The 18,604-nt window shown below is 44.6% G+C and overlaps 1 protein-coding gene across 1 annotated transcript in view; it reads right to left on the reverse strand.

Annotated features, from left to right (window-relative positions):
- GPM6A (glycoprotein M6A) overlaps positions 1-18,604 on the reverse strand; it is a 448,503-nt gene that overhangs the window by 423,378 nt on the left and 6,521 nt on the right. The window lies entirely within an intron of this gene.

Genomic DNA, 18,604 nt, shown 5'->3' on the forward strand with positions numbered 1-18,604 from the left:
GGCATCAAAATTAGACACCTGGCCAGAATTGGCAGAATATGCATTGCAGGAGCTTGCTTGCCCGGCAGCAAGTGTCCTATTAGAAAGAGTATTCAGTGCTGCAGGTTCAATATTAACCGAAAAAAGGACTCGTCTGGCTACCCAAAATGTTGACGATCTAACATTCATTAAAATGAACCACAACTGGATTTCGAAATCTTTTGCCCCACCTTGCCCGGCCGACACCTAGCTTTCCTATGAAAAGCTCTTGCCTGTGGACTACTGTGAATTACTTTTCTAATGTCTAATTTGCTGCAGCTGATTGTCCAGCATACGACATGTTTACACCTCCCTAAATGGCCAAACTCCCCACACGGGGCCGTGGTATCGCGACTTGGCGCAAGCACCCGTGAGACTGCTGTTTGTCTGAAGAGGTGGGTGTACTCGCTTTTGGTCGACGGCATTGCTACTGGGTTCCTCATAGTACAATAAAGTGTCTCTGGCGGTGGTGGTGCGCACCCAACGTCAGACACACTGTTGTAACATGAGGGGCCTTGGGCCTGTAACGCCGGCCACAAGAGAGTTCACCCACCCCCAGGTCAAACATTGCTCTACCACTTCCACAGTTATCTCTCACACTTCCACCAATGTTAAGTCTATGCGCTGACATCCTTCCATACCTGCCACTGACAATACCATTGTGTTGACATGTATGATGGTACTTAACATAGTCAGGGGCAGTGTCCTCTATTTACCACAGTAAATACTTTGCGCAAAATTAGTAGGTCTGAAACAACGCAGAGGATCCCACCCCTGAACCTAATGATTGCACCCTTTAGTGTTTTTGTTTTGTTTTAATGCGAGACATTCACATTTAGTTGTTGTTTTGGACTACTAACTGGCAGACACTCATTACAATCGGCCTCCGTTGACCAGACCACTGCTGCCCGTGTACCCCTGTAACTAATAATAAAGTGCCTACAGCCAGCGCAATTTAATTATGTTAGGCCTTCGAAGCCTGTCTGCGGTCCCTCCTTCCACTAGGCCTCCACTGACCAGTCCACTGCTGCCCGTGTACCCCTGTAACTAATAATAAAGTGCCTACAGCCAGCCCAATTTAATTATATTAGGCCTTCGAAGCCTGTCTGCGGTCCCTCCTTCCACTAGGCCTCCACTGACCAGACCACTGCTGCCCGTGTACCCCTGTAGCTAATAATAAAGTGCCTACAGCCAGCCCAATTTAATTATGTTAGGCCTTCGAAGCCTTTCTGCGCTCCCTCCTTCCACTAGGCCTCCACTGACCAGACCACTGCTGCCCGTGTACCCCTGTAACTAATAATAAAGTGCCTACAGCCAGCCCAATTTAATTATGTTAGGCCTTTGAAGCCTGTCTGCGGTCCCTCCTTCCACTAGGCCTCCAATGACCAGACCACTGCTGCCCGTGTACCCCTGCAACTAATAATAAAGTGCCTACAGCCAGCCCAATTTAATTATATTAGGCCTTCGAAGCCTGTCTGCGGTCCCTCCTTCCACTAGGCCTCCACTGACCAGACCACTGCTGCCCGTGTACCCCTGTAACTAATAATAAAGTGCCTACAGCCAGCCCAATTTAATTATGTTAGGCCTTCGAAGCCTTTCTGCGCTCCCTCCTTCCACTAGGCCTCCACTGACCAGACCACTGCTGCCCGTGTACCCCTGTAACTAATAATAAAGTGCCTACAGCCAGCCCAATTTAATTATGTTAGGCCTTCGAAGCCTGTCTGCGGTCCCTCCTTCCACTAGGCCTCCACTGACCAGACCACTGCTGCCCGTGTACCCCTGTAACTAATAATAAAGTGCCTACAGCCAGCCCAATTTAATTATGTTAGGCCTTTGAAGCCTGTCTGCGGTCCCTCCTTCCACTAGGCCTCCACCGACCAGACCACTGCTGCCCGTGTACCCCTGTAACTAATAATAAAGTGCCTACAGCCAGCCCAATTTAATTATATTAGGCCTTCGAAGCCTGTCTGCTGTCCCTCCTTCCACTAGGCCTCCACTGACCAGACCACTGCTGCCCGTGTACCCCTGTAACTAATAATAAAGTGCCTACAGCCAGCCCAATTTAATTATGTTAGGCCTTTGAAGCCTGTCTGCGGTCCCTCCTTCCACTAGGCCTCCACTGACCAGACCACTGCTGCCCGTGTACCCCTGTAACTAATAATAAAGTGCCTACAGCCAGCCCAATTTAATTATATTAGGCCTTCGAAGCCTGTCTGCGGTCCCTCCTTCCACTAGGCCTCCACTGACCAGACCACTGCTGCCCGTGTACCCCTGTAGCTAATAATAAAGTGCCTACAGCCAGCCCAATTTAATTATGTTAGGCCTTCGAAGCCTTTCTGCGCTCCCTCCTTCCACTAGGCCTCCACTGACCAGACCACTGCTGCCCGTGTACCCCTGTAACTAATAATAAAGTGCCTACAGCCAGCCCAATTTAATTATGTTAGCCCTTTGAAGCCTGTCTGCGGTCCCTCCTTCCACTAGGCCTCCACTGACCAGACCACTGCTGCCCGTGTACCCCTGTAACTAATAATAAAGTGCCTACAGCCAGCCCAATTTAATTATGTTAGGCCTTCGAAGCCTGTCTGCGGTCCCTCCTTCCACTAGGCCTCCACTGACCAGACCACTGCTGCCCGTGTACCCCTGTAACTAATAATAAAGTGCCTACAGCCAGCCCAATTTAATTATATTAGGCCTTCGAAGCCTGTCTGCGGTCCCTCCTTCCACTAGGCCTCCACTGACCAGACCACTGCTGCCCGTGTACCCCTGTAGCTAATAATAAAGTGCCTACAGCCAGCCCAATTTAATTATGTTAGGCCTTCGAAGCCTTTCTGCGCTCCCTCCTTCCACTAGGCCTCCACTGACCAGACCACTGCTGCCCGTGTACCCCTGGAACCAATTATAAAGTGCATAGAGCCTATTTTTTAATTTAATTTAATATTAATAAAGCCAGGATGAACTACGATATACCACGCTATGAGCTACCCAGTTGACAATTCTTTTGCGAGAAAAGCCATCCCACCCCTCCACCTGCATGTTAAAGACCGCATTGTCCTTGCATTCTGTCAATTTGTCAGTCCAAAGGTATACCTGACAACAGACACATGGACCTGTAGGCCTGGCCACGGAAGGTTACGTGTCCTTTGTGGCTCAATGGGTTAATGTATTGGATGCATGGTCCACACAGGGGACAGCCTGCAAAGTCTGTCTGCAGTCCCTAATTCAAGTTGGCCTCAACTGAATAAAGCTGAGCTTCTACCTTCTGGCTCTGATTAACTGCTGTTTTTAAAAAAAATTGGCTTTTCCGTCCTTCTAAAGGTGTCTGCCCCTGCCTGGTGTTGTCCTCAACTGAATAAAGCTGAGCTTCAACCTTCAGTTCCAAACATACAACAAAAAACTGGTACAATACAAAAAGTGGCCTCCAGCTACAAAAACTTTCTCCTACAAGTAGTTAACTGACAGTTTTTTTTCCAGTGAAAACACAGATATGGCATCCAACGAGTGTTGTCCTGTCTCGTCTTCTTTATATTATTGCCAAGAAGCTGCAACTGAATAAAGCTGTGCTTCAACCTTCTGTTCCAAATTACCATTTTTAAAAATGCAATTGGCTGTTCCGGCCTACTAAAGGGGTCTGTCTGCCCCTGCCTGGTGTTGTCCTCAACTGAATAAAGCTGTGCTTCAACCTTCAGTTCCAAATTACCATTTTTAAAAATGCAATTGGCTGTTCCGGCCTACTAAAGGTGTCTGTCTGCCCCTGCCTGGTGTTGTCCTCAACTGAATAAAGCTGTGCTTCAACCTTCAGTTCCAAACATACAACAAAAAACTGGTACAATACAAAAAGTGGCCTCCAGCTACAAAAACTTTCTCCTACAAGTAGTTAACTGACAGTTTTTTTTCCAGTGAAAACACAGATATGGCATCCAACGAGTGTTGTCCTGTCTCGTCTTCTTTATATTATTGCCAAGAAGCTGCAACTGAATAAAGCTGTGCTTCAACCTTCTGTTCCAAATTACCATTTTTAAAAATGCAATTGGCTGTTCCGGCCTACTAAAGGTGTCTGTCTGCCCCTGCCTGGTGTTGTCCTCAACTGAATAAAGCTGAGCTTCAACCTTCAGTTCCAAATTACCATTTTTAAAAATGCAATTGGCTGTTCCGGCCTACTACAGGTGTCTGTCTGCCCCTGCCTGGTGTTGTCCTCAACTGAATAAAGCTGTGCTTCAACCTTCAGTTCCAAACATACAACAAAAAACTGGTACAATACAAAAAGTGGCCTCCAGCTACAAAAACTTCCTCCTACAAGTAGTTAACTGACAGTTTTTTTTCCAGTGAAAACACAGATATGGCATCCAACGAGTGTTGTCCTGTCTCGTCTTCTTTATATTATTGCCAAGAAGCTGCAACTGAATAAAGCTGTGCTTCAACCTTCTGTTCCAAATTACCATTTTTAAAAATGCAATTGGCTGTTCCGGCCTACTAAAGGGGTCTGTCTGCCCCTGCCTGGTGTTGTCCTCAACTGAATAAAGCTGAGCTTCAACCTTCAGTTCCAAATTACCATTTTTAAAAATGCAATTGGCTGTTCCGGCCTACTAAAGGTGTCTGTCTGCCCCTGCCTGGTGTTGTCCTCAACTGAATAAAGCTGAGCTTCAACCTTCAGTTCCAAATTACCATTTTTAAAAATGCAATTGGCTGTTCCGGCCTACTAAAGGTGTCTGTCTGCCCCTGCCTGGTGTTGTGCTCAACTGAATAAAGCTGAGCTTCAACCTTCAGTTCCAAATTACCATTTTTAAAAATGCAATTGGCTGTTCCGGCCTACTAAAGGTGTCTGTCTGCCCCTGCCTGGTGTTGTCCTCAACTGAATAAAGCTGAGCTTCAACCTTCAGTTCCAAATTACCATTTTTAAAAATGCAATTGGCTGTTCCGGCCTACTAAAGGGGTCTGCCCCTGCCTGGTGTTGTCCTCAACTGAATAAAGCTGAGCTTCAACCTTCAGTTCCAAACATACAACAAAAAACTGGTACAATACAAAAAGTGGCCTCCAGCTACAAAAACTTTCTCCTACAAGTAGTTAACTGACAGTTTTTTTTCCAGTGAAAACACAGATATGGCATCCAACGAGTGTTGTCCTGTCTCGTCTTCTTTATATTATTGCCAAGAAGCTGCAACTGAATAAAGCTGTGCTTCAACCTTCTGTTCCAAATTACCATTTTTAAAAATGCAATTGGCTGTTCCGGCCTACTAAAGGGGTCTGCCCCTGCCTGGTGTTGTCCTCAACTGAATAAAGCTGAGCTTCAACCTTCAGTTCCAAACATACAACAAAAAACTGGTACAATACAAAAAGTGGCCTCCAGCTACAAAAACTTTCTCCTACAAGTAGTTAACTGACAGTTTTTTTTCCAGTGAAAACACAGATATGGCATCCAACGAGTGTTGTCCTGTCTCGTCTTCTTTATATTATTGCCAAGAAGCTGCAACTGAATAAAGCTGTGCTTCAACCTTCTGTTCCAAATTACCATTTTTAAAAATGCAATTGGCTGTTCCGGCCTACTAAAGGTGTCTGTCTGCCCCTGCCTGGTGTTGTCCTCAACTGAACAAAGCTGAGCTTCCACATTCTGGCTTTCGCCCTATACTATCAGATATTAAACTGCATTTGGCCTACTAGTGTGGTTAGGCCCTTGAAACAGTGTCTGCTGCTCTTGGGTTTGCTACTCCACTGAACAAAGCAATGCCGCCTGTTTAGTCCTGTTACCAATTTTGAACTGCATTTAGCCTACTTTATTCTTTGGCCCTATATCTGTTTCCTCCTCATCCTGCCCATTGCCCAGCCACTGCTAGATGAGTCTGCTGGTACATTGACCTAGACCACTACATTCCCCTTATACTCTACACAGCCAGAATCTGACCCTGCTGAAAGTAAGGTTCCCCTTCCCGCATGTTATACCACCTTACACAGGGACAGAGAGGAAGGTGCAGATGAAAGTGCAGGTTCCTTCATCAGGTGGGGAGGCATACTCGTTGGCGACGTCACTGGCACAGGGCCCCTCAGAGTACGCCAAAGTGTCGCTGCTGGTGGGAGGCGCCCCCGCCGTGCAAACACACCGCCGTACTTTGAGGGGCCCTGTGCCAGTGCCAATGTGAACGAGTGGGCCCCCCCTGCTTGCTCAGGATCACAGCACTTGCAACGTTGAAATACTTACCTTTCCCTGCAACACCGCCGTGACGTAGTCCGCATTTCCTGGGCCCACGAAAAACTTGAGCCAGCCCTACTCCCCCCACAACTTTTGCCAAATGACCCCCAATTCCCTATGCCCAACTATTATTATAAAGTTAATTAAGATTGACAAGCTTCAGAAACAAGAATGGATGTTTTTGGCATTAAAATGGGCACTGTAGGTGTTTTCCTGGCCTCCACTCACTGCCGACTATGCTTCCCCATTGACTTGCATTGGGTTTCGTGTTTCGGTCGATCCCCGACTTTTAGCGATAATCGGCCGACTGCACTCGACTCGACTCTGGACAAAATCGGGTTTCACAAAACCCGACTCGATCTTAAAAAAATGAAAGTCGCTCAACTCTAGTGACAAGGCAGGAAATGGGTCTTTGCTGTAATTTCTGCAGATGAGTCATGGCTGGAGAAGTTTTTCTGCTGATCTCAGAAAGAACGTCAGCTGTAAGGCTAGTTTCACATTTGCAGTTGAATCCGCAGTGTGTCTTCCGCAACCTCAAACACACGATAAACCGCATGCAAACACAGCGTTTTTTGGACGCATCAGCTTAGGCATGCGGTCAATAAAACGCAGCGTTTGCATGCTTTTTCATGGGTTTGCATGCATTTGCGTTTTTTGTGCGCATAGTGGAAAATTTTACAGGAGAAAAATCTAGATAAACAGACACCGCCAATGGGACAACAGTGGGCGTGTGTTATGGGATATCTTTACATAGACCCTTGAACAGCTGAAATCTTCAGATTTTTCTCCTGCATCCTGTGTCATGATGGATCTTCACATGGAGAGCTTTTATTTCAGCCTGGATTTAAGTATAAAGCTGTTTCTTGCCTATGCGTTTGCTTGTGAACAACAAAGAAATAGAGAAAGACGGAGAAGACAGCGTTGGCGTTATTGGAGGCACCCCATTATTGAAGTCAGGGAGAGCTCAATTTCAACCCAGAGAAATTTCCGGAAAATAACAGGATGACTCAAGAGACCTTTTGGTATTTGCTTGGTCATGTCCAAGGAGCAATCCGGAGACAGAACACCCAGCTCCGTAGAGCGATTCCTGCAGAGGAACATCTCCTGGTCACATTAAGGTACGTAATAATACTAAGCAAACACTTGTCATAATTATTATTGTTCTGCCTTGTATTAATTTTTTTCTCCTTTATCTGTTTAGCTCCTTAATTTTTTTCTTTCTCTGTTTGGCAGATTCCTGGCTACCAGAGAGACCCTATCATCGCTCCATTTTCTGTACCGGCTAGGAATTTCCATCCTGTCTGGAATTGTTGTGGACACCTACCGGGCTTTGTAGAACATTCTCTGGGATGAATTTATCCACCACGGAAATGTGGCTGGAAATTGCCGACAAATTCTGGAGAGTGTGTAATTTCCCCGCCACATCTGGATCGGACTTTTTTAACTACAAGAAATATTTTTCAGTTGTGCTCATGGCAATAGCAGATGTGGACTGTCGCTTCATCGCAGTGGACATTGGAGCTTTTGGCTGTGGCAATGACTCCCGGACTTTTAAGAACTCGGATATGGGTCGACGTTTGTATGGACAAAAATTTAATTTACCCCTGCCACGACCTCTCCCCAACACACAAGGCCCACCGATGCCATTTGTTATGGTTGGGGATGAGGCCTTTCAGATGTGTGAAAATCTACTGAAGCCATATTCTGTCGGGACTTGAACCACACTAAAAGGATTTTTAACTACAGACTGACCAGGGCCCGAAGAACTGTTGAGTGTACCTTTGGGATTCTTGTCTCAAAATGGCGCATTCTTGGGACAGCCATTAATCTGAAAATGGAGACACTCGATGAGGTTGTCAAAGCTTGTGTGGTTCTCCACAATTACATAATGGCTAAGGAGCGACCCAACATTGAACTGGATGAACCAGTTGCATACCCATTGCCAGATTACCAGCATCACCCTCTGTGGTCAACAGTTGAATTTGCCCACATGAGGAACCAATTTGCTGCCTACTTTGTTTCTCACATCGGACATGTGGCATGGCAAGATGACATTGTGTGAAATGTTCTGTTGGGTTTTGGGTCTGTACCAGTCATGTTTAAAATGTTCCTAATGTTTGTAGTTAATAAACAATGTGTTTTGATACCTGTACCAAGTCTCCTATGTCTTTCCTCTCAAAACCCCTTATGATGTTAGTGGTATGGTAGTTGAAGGTCATTACATCCTGCGTCTCATCTGCATCTATTGGACGCAGACTGAAGAGACGATGGAGGTATAATACAAAGCAGATCTATACTCACCAGGTCATGTGTCAGAAATAGTGAGTTTATGATGCACAAAACCCAGCATCATGAATTCACTATTTCTGACACCTATAGTATAGATATGCCTTGTATGACCTCCATCGTCTTTTCAGTCTGTGTGAAATAGATTACGTATACTGAAGAGACAATGGAGGTAATACAAGGCATATCTATACTCACCATGGTATTTTTCAGAAATAGTGAGTTCAGGATGCTGGGTTTTGTGCAACCTTCAAACATGAGACAACTGGAGCAGTTTGCTCTTGACGAGTGAGCCAAAATATCTGTCGAGAGGAGGAGAAGTCTCATTGACAGCTACAGGAATTGTTTGATTGCAGTGATTGCCTCAAAAGGTTGTGCAACAAAATATTAACCCCTGACCTCGGACGGGATAGTACGTACGAGGTTAGCTCCCCTGTTTGATGCAGGGCTCCACGGTGAGCCCGCATCAAAGCCGGGACATGTCAGCTGTTTTGAACAGCTGACATGTGCCCGCAATAGCGGCGGGTGAAATCGCAATTCACCCACCGCTATTAACTAGTTAAATGCCGCTGTCAAACGCAGACAGCGGCATTTAACTACCGCATCCGGTCGGGCGGCCGGATATGAGCGCATCGCCGACCCCCGTCACATGATCGGAGGTCGGCGATGCTTCTGAATGGTAACCATAGAGGTCCTTGAGACCTCTATGGTTACTGATCCCCGGCAGCTGTGAGCGCCACCCTGTGGTCGGCGCTCACAGCACACCTGCATTTCTGCTGCATAGCAGCGATCTGATGATCGCTGCTATGTAGCAGAGGCGATCGAGTGGTGCCTGCTTCTAGCCTCCCATGGAGGCTATTGAAGCATGGCAAAAGTAAAAAAAAAAAGTTAAAAAAAATGTGAAAAAAATAAAAAAAATATAAAAGTTTAAATCACCCCCCTTTCGCCCCAATCAAAATAAATCAATTAAAAAAAATCAAACCTACACATATTTGGTATCGCCACGTTCAGAATCGCCCGATCTATCAATTAAAAAAAAGCATTAACCTGATCGCTAAACGGCGTAACGAGAAAAAAAATCGAAAAGCCAGAATTACGTTTTTTTGGTCGCCGCGACATTGCATTAAAATGCAATAACGGGCGATCAAAAGAACGTATCTGCACCGAATTGGAATCATTAAAAACGCCAGCTCGGCACGCAAAAATTAAGCCCTCAACCGACCCCAGATCATGAAAAATGGAGACGCTACGAGTATCGGAAAATGGCGCAATTTTTTTTTTTTTTTTTAGCAAAGTTTGGAATTTTTTTTCACCACTTAGGTAAAAAATAACCTAGTCATGTTAGGTGTCTATGAACTCGAAGTGACCTGGAGAATCATAATGGCAGGTCAGTTTTAGCATTTAGTGAACCTAGCAAAAAAGCCAAGCAAAAAACAAGCGTGGGATTGCACTTTTTTTGCAATTTCACCGCACTTGGAATTTTTTTCCCGTTTTCTAGTACACGACATGGTAAAACCAATGATGTCGTTCAAAAGTACAACTCGTCCCGCAAAAAAATAAGCCCTCACATGGCCAAATTGACGGAAAAATAAAAAAGTTATGGCTCTGGGAAGAAGGGGAGTGAAAAACGAACACGGAAAAACAAAAAATCCCAAGGTCATGAAGGGGTTAAGTTAAGGGTACCATCATTTCTGTCCAGGTCTATTTCATGAGTTTTATTGTTTTTTTTTAATTCTGTGGAAGCATGATTGAAAAGCAATGTCTGATTCAATTTGTTCATTTTCACAGACTTTTTATTTATTATCATGTTTGTCAGATTCAAGTTATTTCTGTGACGATTGTGGGTTTTTCTGTGATTAAACGAGGGGTACCAAGAATTTTGACCACGTGTGTACTTATTATTTGTATATTGGAAGAAGTTTTTGCACAAGCAGCAATGTTATCATTCATGATGATCAAGAAGAAAAAAAAAGGAGGGGGAGGAGACAAACGCACATAGGGTGATATTGAAAGGTACAGATGAGAAGGGAGTTATGAAATTGCTCACCTGAAAGGGTTGTGATTGTCCCAACTCCAATAGCCCAGCTGCTGCAGTCCCGTCGGCAAATGAAGGCGACTCTCTTTCATATCGATTAGTAGAAGAAGGAGATTGACGTTTCAGAGTACACCGCACTGCTGTATAAAGCAAGCAGTTTCAGAGTGGAATAGTAATTTTCATAGTTTTTATTTTTTTCGTTCTTTTTCAAAAACAAACTACGTAGCACAATCAATGAAAACAGCTTGGTGTGATCACGAATGGCGTAAATATAAAAAGTACGAAATTGCTATTCCACTCTGAAACTGCTTCCTTTATACAGCAGCACGGTCTACTTTGAAACGTCACTCCCCTTTTTTTACTAATCATTCATGATCATACAGATCATACAGAGACTTCGATACTTATTTTCTCCTACTGATTTTCTGAATATGTAATTAATGAAGATGTCTCCAACCAATGACTTATTTGCTGCCCTGTAGTCTTTGGTTACTCACTTCTGCAGTACGTACTGTAGCCCTAATAATAACAATGTCACATATACTATATATTATGTATGCACAAAACACGTTCAGTATTTGGTCAGTATTTTACATGAGTATTTGTAAGACAAAATCAGGAGTAGAACAATCAGAGGAAAGTTCACCAATTTTGCATTTTTCAACCACTCTTGGTTTTGGCTTACAAATACTGGTATACTGGTGTAAAATACTGACCTGTGATGAGCGAGCGTGTTCGCTACTGCTCGATACATGATTGAGCATCTGGGTGATCAGGTACGCTCGTTACTCGATTGAGTATCACAGGTGCTCAAGCGCCATGCTCAAGTCCTGTCCCACATGTTTGTGGCCTGTGAAACAGCCAGTAAACATGCAAGGATTGCTGACATACACGGTAATTCCGTGGCCGTGTTGGCTACTGGCATTACTGTGATTCGCCAGGCGAATCGTGTCATAGCCTGGGTCTTACATGAGATCCAGTGACTTGATGCTTGGCACACTGTCCTCAGAAAGCAGTTCAGGGAGAGTTATTATAGGAGAAGAGCGTATTTTAGAGTAGGCATATAGTCAGGGTTTAACCCCTTTACCCCCAAGGGTGGTTTGCACATTAATGACCAGGCCAATTTTTACAATTCTGACCATTGTCCCTTTATGAGGTCATAACTCTGGAACGCTTCAACGGATCCTGATGATTCTGACATTGTTTTCTCGTGACATATTGTACTTTATGATAGTGGTAAAATTTATTCGATAAGACTTGCATTTATTTGTGAAAAAAACAGAAATTTTGCGAAAATTTTGACTTTTCAATGCAAAATTGACTGGAATTGAGATGGGACGCAATGTTGCGTTTGGAGAGCCCCTGATGTGCCTAAACATTGAAACCCCCCACAAGTGACACCATTTTGGAAAGTAGACCCCCTAAGGAACTTATCTAGATGTGTGGCTAGCACTTTGAATCCACCAACACAACACAGAAGTTTATAATACAGAGCCGTAAAAATAAAAAATCATACTTTTTCACAAAAATGATCTTTTCACCCCTAATTTTTAATTTTCCCAAGGGTAAGAGAAGAAATTGGATCCCAAAAGTTGTTGTTCAATTTGTCCTGAGTACGCTGATACCCCATATGTTGGGGTAAACCCCTGTTTGGGCGCACGGGAGAGCTCGGAAGGGAAGGAGCACTGTTTTACTTTTTCAACACAGAATTGGCTGAAATTGAGATCAGACACCATGTCGCGTTTGGAGAGCCCCTGATGTGCCTAAACAGTGGAAACCCCCAATTCTAACTGAAACCCTAACCCTAGCCCCAACCCTAACCCTAGCCCCAACCCTAGCCCTAACCCCAACCCTAGCCCTAACCCTAACCCTAGCCCTAACCCTACCCCTAGCCCTAGCCTTAACCCTACCCCTAACCCTAAACCTACCCCTAACCCTAGCCCTAACCCTAACCTAACGTCCCCTAGCACCAACAGGGGACATCAGCGATGCAATGATGTCACTGCATCACACCGCCAGCATCCATTGCGAGAATGAATAGAGAAGGAGTGAGATGCTGTAGAGGATGAGGTGTCTGGATTAGGTGAGTATAGGGATTGTTTTGTTTTTGCTGGGGTTGTGGGGGACCATCACACTATATAAGGTGCTGTTAGATGGACCATCATAGCATATAAGGGGCTGTGGAATGGACCGCCATACAATATAGTGCACTGTTGAGGGGACCATCATACTACATAGGAGGCTGTTGGGAGGTCCATCATACTACAGTATATGAGGGAGTGTGAGGTGGACCGTCATAATATATAAGGAGCTGTGATGTGGACCATCATACAATATACGGGGCTGTGCAGGGATTGTCATACAGTATTGAGGCTATGGGGGATCTTCATAGTGTATGAGGGATCTATCATACTATGTGGGATGGCTGTGGAGGGACTATCTTACTATGTAGGGTGGTTGTGGTGGACGTCATACTGTGTGGGGTGGCTGTAGTGAACATAATACAGCCTGGAGGTCTATGGGGAACATTATATTATGTTGGAGGCTGTCGTAACCATCATACTTAATGGGATGGTTATGGTGGACATCATACTGTGTGGGGCTGTGGGGTCCTCATATTGTAAGGGGGGCTTTGGTGGACATCTCACGTGATATAGGAGTCTGTGGTAAACATTATACTGTATATTGGGGGCTGTCGTGACAATCTTACTGTGTGGTGTGCTGTGGGGTATCATACTTTGTGTAAGGTTTGTAAGGCAATCATACTTTGTACTCTACTCTATAGTGGTCATGAAAGGGGTATCATAGTGAGTGAGACCACTTAGGGGTTTCAGTAGGGGCAAAATAACTGTTTAAATGCTGCAATAAATTGCCTTCTCTGTTTCTTAAAATGGTGGGAGATATGCTCTTCTTTGACTGTGACGTGATAGGACTTTTTCTATGGGGCGCTTGTTATTTCTATACACACCCCTGCTGAGGAGCATTATTACAATAATGATGCACTGAGAGTTATTATTAAAAGGAGGCACAATGGGGGCATTGTTATCATTTTAGAGAAAGCAAGGAATCATTATTATTATTAATATAATAAAGCACAGGGGATATTTTTATTATTATAAGGAGGTACAAGGTGCTTATTATAAGAGGTCAGTGAGGATGATTATTAAAAGAGGCACAGGGGAATTACTGTAAGGTATCACAAGTTGTGGTTTGTGATGGTGGTAGAATGTGAGGAGAGTCCTGGAAAATCAGTAAAGTGAAGATGTCTGTGTCACGTTTTGACGTTTTGCAGGGACGACTTATGGATGGAATAAGAGATTGTGGTGGTCTGGACTGAATGTAAAGGAAAAGGGAAAATGATCAAAACAAAACAATCAGCGAGAACGTCACTTATGAGAACCTGCACAATATACACATACAGTATATGGTCTGCAGAGAACTGGTGTAGACCTGATATTACCATTATATGGTCACTGTATGGTGGAAATACCAGTCCTAGTACAGCGATTTTAGTTAAAGTAGTTGTCCAAGCTGGAAGTCCGTCGTGACTATGTGACTGAGGACGTCTGAATCCTCTCAGGGCTTGCGCATTGTGAGGAGTCTCCGGTGCCGGTGCTGGGAGTTGGTGATCATGTGCAGTAGCGTAACTTGAACAGCATATGCCCCAAAGCAAAAGCTCTAATTTGGCCCCCAACTATTGCAAGTCTTCAATAGCATTAGTCTTTTTATATAGGCAAAGGGTACTTTTAGCACCCCTTAGGCCCCAGGGCCAGAGTGCGATTGCAACTCTCGCACCACCTATAGTTATGTCCCTGATCATGTTACTGCAAGTATGCAATTGGCATACACGCAGTCACATGCTAACTAGACGTACACGGCCTCGCTCAATACAAGTGAAATTAGCAAAGCTTTATACAATTAACCAGAATGATGGCCCACTCCCAATGCCAGCAGCGGAGAATCCTCACAGTGTGCCCTATGGGGATTCAGAATTCTGAAGTTACATAGACTTTAACCTCAACCCCTTTAACGATCAGCATGATGGTATTATAAATATTGTATATGCTGGTAATATTTAGTTATAGTTTGTTGGTATTTGTCTGTCATATTGCAATAATATTATTTTGATATTATAATTATTTAATCTTATATAGAAATATTATTGGTATTATTAGAATTATTGGTCTTGTAGTAAATCTTGATTTCCTTTAGGCAGGGTAATATTAGTGATAGGTATCCCCATCTGGTGCTCGGGGGTGGGGATAGCATGGCTTCTGTGATTTCAAATGCCAGGGCTGAATTTTAGTCCCAATCTGTCCCTCTGTAAATAAGTAACCACTGTACCCTCTGAATATACATGCAGCTACTTCATGAATATATAACCAGTCACTGTGCTCCATGTAGAGGCTTAACTATGATAGGTGCATGAGTTGTAATCACACATGGGCCGTGGAGCTTAGCAGGCCCAAAAGGTCCTCTTGGCCCATATGAAAAAAACATCACTATTACAAATCTGCAATAAATGAGGGCCCTGTTGGAGATTTTACATTTGCTTTAAGTTATGCCACTGGCCCCCATGTATACAAACTTACTTTCTGTGTCCCTGTTCTAATACAAATGAAGCCACTACTGTGCCCCCTGAATATAATTGAAGCCACTACTGTGCCCCCTGAATATGAATGAATCCACCACTGTGCCCCCTGAATATAAATGAAGCCACCACTGTGCCCCCTGAATATAAATGAAGCCACCACTGTGCCCTCTAAATATAAATGAAGCCACCACTGTGCCCCCTGAATATAAATGAAGCCTCCACTGTGCCTCCTGAATATAAATGAAGCCACCACTGTGGACCCTGAATATAAATGAAGCCACCGCTGTGCCCCCTGAATATAAATGAAGCCACCACTGTGCCCCTGAATATAAATGAAGCCTCCACTGTGCCCTCTGAATATAATGAAGCCACCACTGTGCCCCCTGAATATAAATGAAGCCTCCACTGTGCCCTCTGAATATAAATGAAGCCACCACTGTGGACCCTGAATATAAATGAAGCCACCATTGTGCCCCCTGAATATTAATGAAGCCACCACTGTGCGCCCTGAATATAAATGAAGCCACCACTGTGCCCCCTGAATATAAATGAAGCTACCACTGTACCCCCTGAATATAAATGAAGCCACCACTGTGCCCCCTGAATATTAATGAAGCCACCACTGTGCCCCCTGAATATAAATGAAGCCACCACTGTTCCCCCTGAATATAAATGAAGCTACCACTGTACCCCCTGAATATAAATGAAGCCACCACTGTGCCCCCTGAATATAAATGAAGCCACCACTGTGCTCTCTGAATATAAATGAAGCCACCACTATGCCCCCTGAATATAAATGAAGCCACCACTCTGCCGCCTGAATATAAATGAAGCCTCCACTGTGCCCTCTGAATATAAATGAAGCCACCACTATGCCCCCTGAATATAAATGAAGCCACCACTGTGCCCCCTGAATATAAATGAAGCCACCACTGTGCCCTCTGAATATAAATGAAGCCACCACTGTGGACCCTGAATATAAATGAAGCCACCACTGTGCCCCCTGAATATTAATGAAGCCACCACTGTGCCCCCTGAATATAAATGAAGCCACCACTGTGCTCTCTGAATATAAATGAAGCCACCACTATGCCCCCTGAATATAAATGAAGCCACCACTCTGCCGCCTGAATATAAATGAAGCCTCCACTGTGCCCTCTGAATATAAATGAAGCCACCACTATGCCCCCTGAATATAAATGAAGCCACCACTGTACCCCCTGAATATAAATGAAGCCACCACTGTGCCCTCTGAATATAAATGAAGACACCACTGTGCCCTCTGAATATAAATGAAGCCACCACTGTGCCCTCTGAATATAATGAAGCCACCACTATGCCCCCTGAATATAAATGAAGCCACCACTGTGCCTCCTGAATATAAATGAAGCCTCCACTGTGCCCCCTGAATATAAATGAAGCCACCACTGTTCTCCCTGAATATAAATGAAGCCTCCACTGTGCCCCTTGAATATAAATAAAGCCACCACTGTGCCCCTGAATATAAATGAAGCCACCACTGTGCCCTCTGAATATAAATGAAGCCACCACTGTGCCCCCTGAATATTAATGAAGCCACCACTGTGCCCTCTAAATGTAAATGAAGCAACCACTGTGCCCCCTGAATATAAAGGAAGCCTCCACTGTGCCCTCTGAATATAAATGAAGCCACCACTGTGGACCCTGAATATAAATGAAGCCACCACTGTGCCCCCTGAATATTAATGAAGCCACCACTGTGCCCCCTGAATATAAATGAAGCCACCACTGTGCCCCCTGAATATAAATGAAGCCTCCACTGTGCCCTCTGAATATAAATGAAGCAACCACTATGCCCCCTGAAGCTCCCACTGTGCCCCCTGAATATAAATGAAGCCTCCACTGTGCCCCCTGAATATAAATGAAGCCACCACTGTTCTCCCTGAATATAAATGAAGCCTCCACTGTGCCCCTTGAATATAAATAAAGCCAGCACTGTGCTCCCTGAATATAAATGAAGCCTCCACTGTGCCCCCTGAATATAAATGAAGCCACCACTGTTCCCCCTGAATATAAATGAAGCTACCACTGTACCCCCTGAATATAAATGAAGCCACCACTGTGCCCTCTGAATATAAATGAAGCCACCACTGTGCCCTCTGAATATAAATGAAGCTACCACTGTGCCCCCTGAATATAAATGAAGCCACCACTGTTCCCCCTGAATATAAATGAAGCCTCCACTGTGCCCCTTGAATATAAATAAAGCCACCACTGTGCCCCCTGAATATAAATGAAGCCACCACTGTTCCCTCTGAATATAAATGAAGCCACCACTGTGCCCCCTGAATATTAATGAAGCCACCACTGTGCCCTCTAAATGTAAATGAAGCCACCACTGTGCCCCCTGAATATAAATGAAGCCTCCACTGTGCCCTCTGAATATAAATGAAGCCACCACTGTGGACCCTGAATATAAATGAAGCCACCACTATGCCCCCTGAAGCCACCACTGTGCCCCCTGAATATAAATGAAGCCTCCACTCTGCCCCCTGAATATAAATGAAGCCACCACTGTTCCCCCTGAATATAAATGAAGCCTCCACTGTGCCCCTTGAATATAAATAAAGCCAGCACTGTGCCCCCTGAATATAAATGAAGCCTCCACTGTGCCCCCTGAATATAAATGAAGCCACCACTGTTCCCCCTGAATATAAATGAAGCCACCACTGTGCTCCCTGAATATAAATGAAGCTACCACTGTGCTTCCTGAATATAAATGAAGCCACCACTGTGCTCCCTGAATAAAAATGAAGCCACCACTGTGCCCCCTGAATATAAATGAAGCCACCACTGTTGCCCCTGAATATAAATGAAGCCTCCACTGTGCCCTCTGAATATAAATGAAGCTACCACTGTACCCCCTGAATATAAATGAAGCCACCACTGTGCCCTCTGAATATAAATGAAGCCACCACTGTGCCCTCTGAATATAAATGAAGCCACCACTGTGCCCCCTGAATATAAATGAAGCCTCCACTGTGCCCCCTGAATATAAATGAAGCCACCACTGTTCCCCCTGAATATAAATGAAGCCTCCACTGTGCCCTCTGAATATAAATGAAGCTACCACTGTACCCCCTGAATATAAATGAAGCCACCACTGTGCCCTCTGAATATAAATGAAGCCACCACTGTGCCCTCTGAATATAAATGAAGCCACCACTGTGCCCTCTGAATATAAATGAAGCTACCACTGTGCCCCCTGAATATAAATGAAGCCACCACTGTGCCCTCTGAATATAAATGAAGCCACCACTGTGCCCTCTGAATATAAATGAAGCCACCACTGTGCCCCCTGAATATAAATGAAGCAACCACTGTGCCCCCTGAATATACCTGAAGCCACCACTGTGCCCCCTGAACATACATGAAGCCACCACTGTGCCCCCGAATATAAATAGAGCCACCACTGTACCCCGTGAATATAGATGAAGCCACCACTGTGCCC

This window comes from Ranitomeya variabilis, chromosome 1 (genome assembly GCF_051348905.1).
Source record: "Ranitomeya variabilis isolate aRanVar5 chromosome 1, aRanVar5.hap1, whole genome shotgun sequence".
NCBI lineage: Eukaryota > Metazoa > Chordata > Amphibia > Anura > Dendrobatidae > Ranitomeya > Ranitomeya variabilis.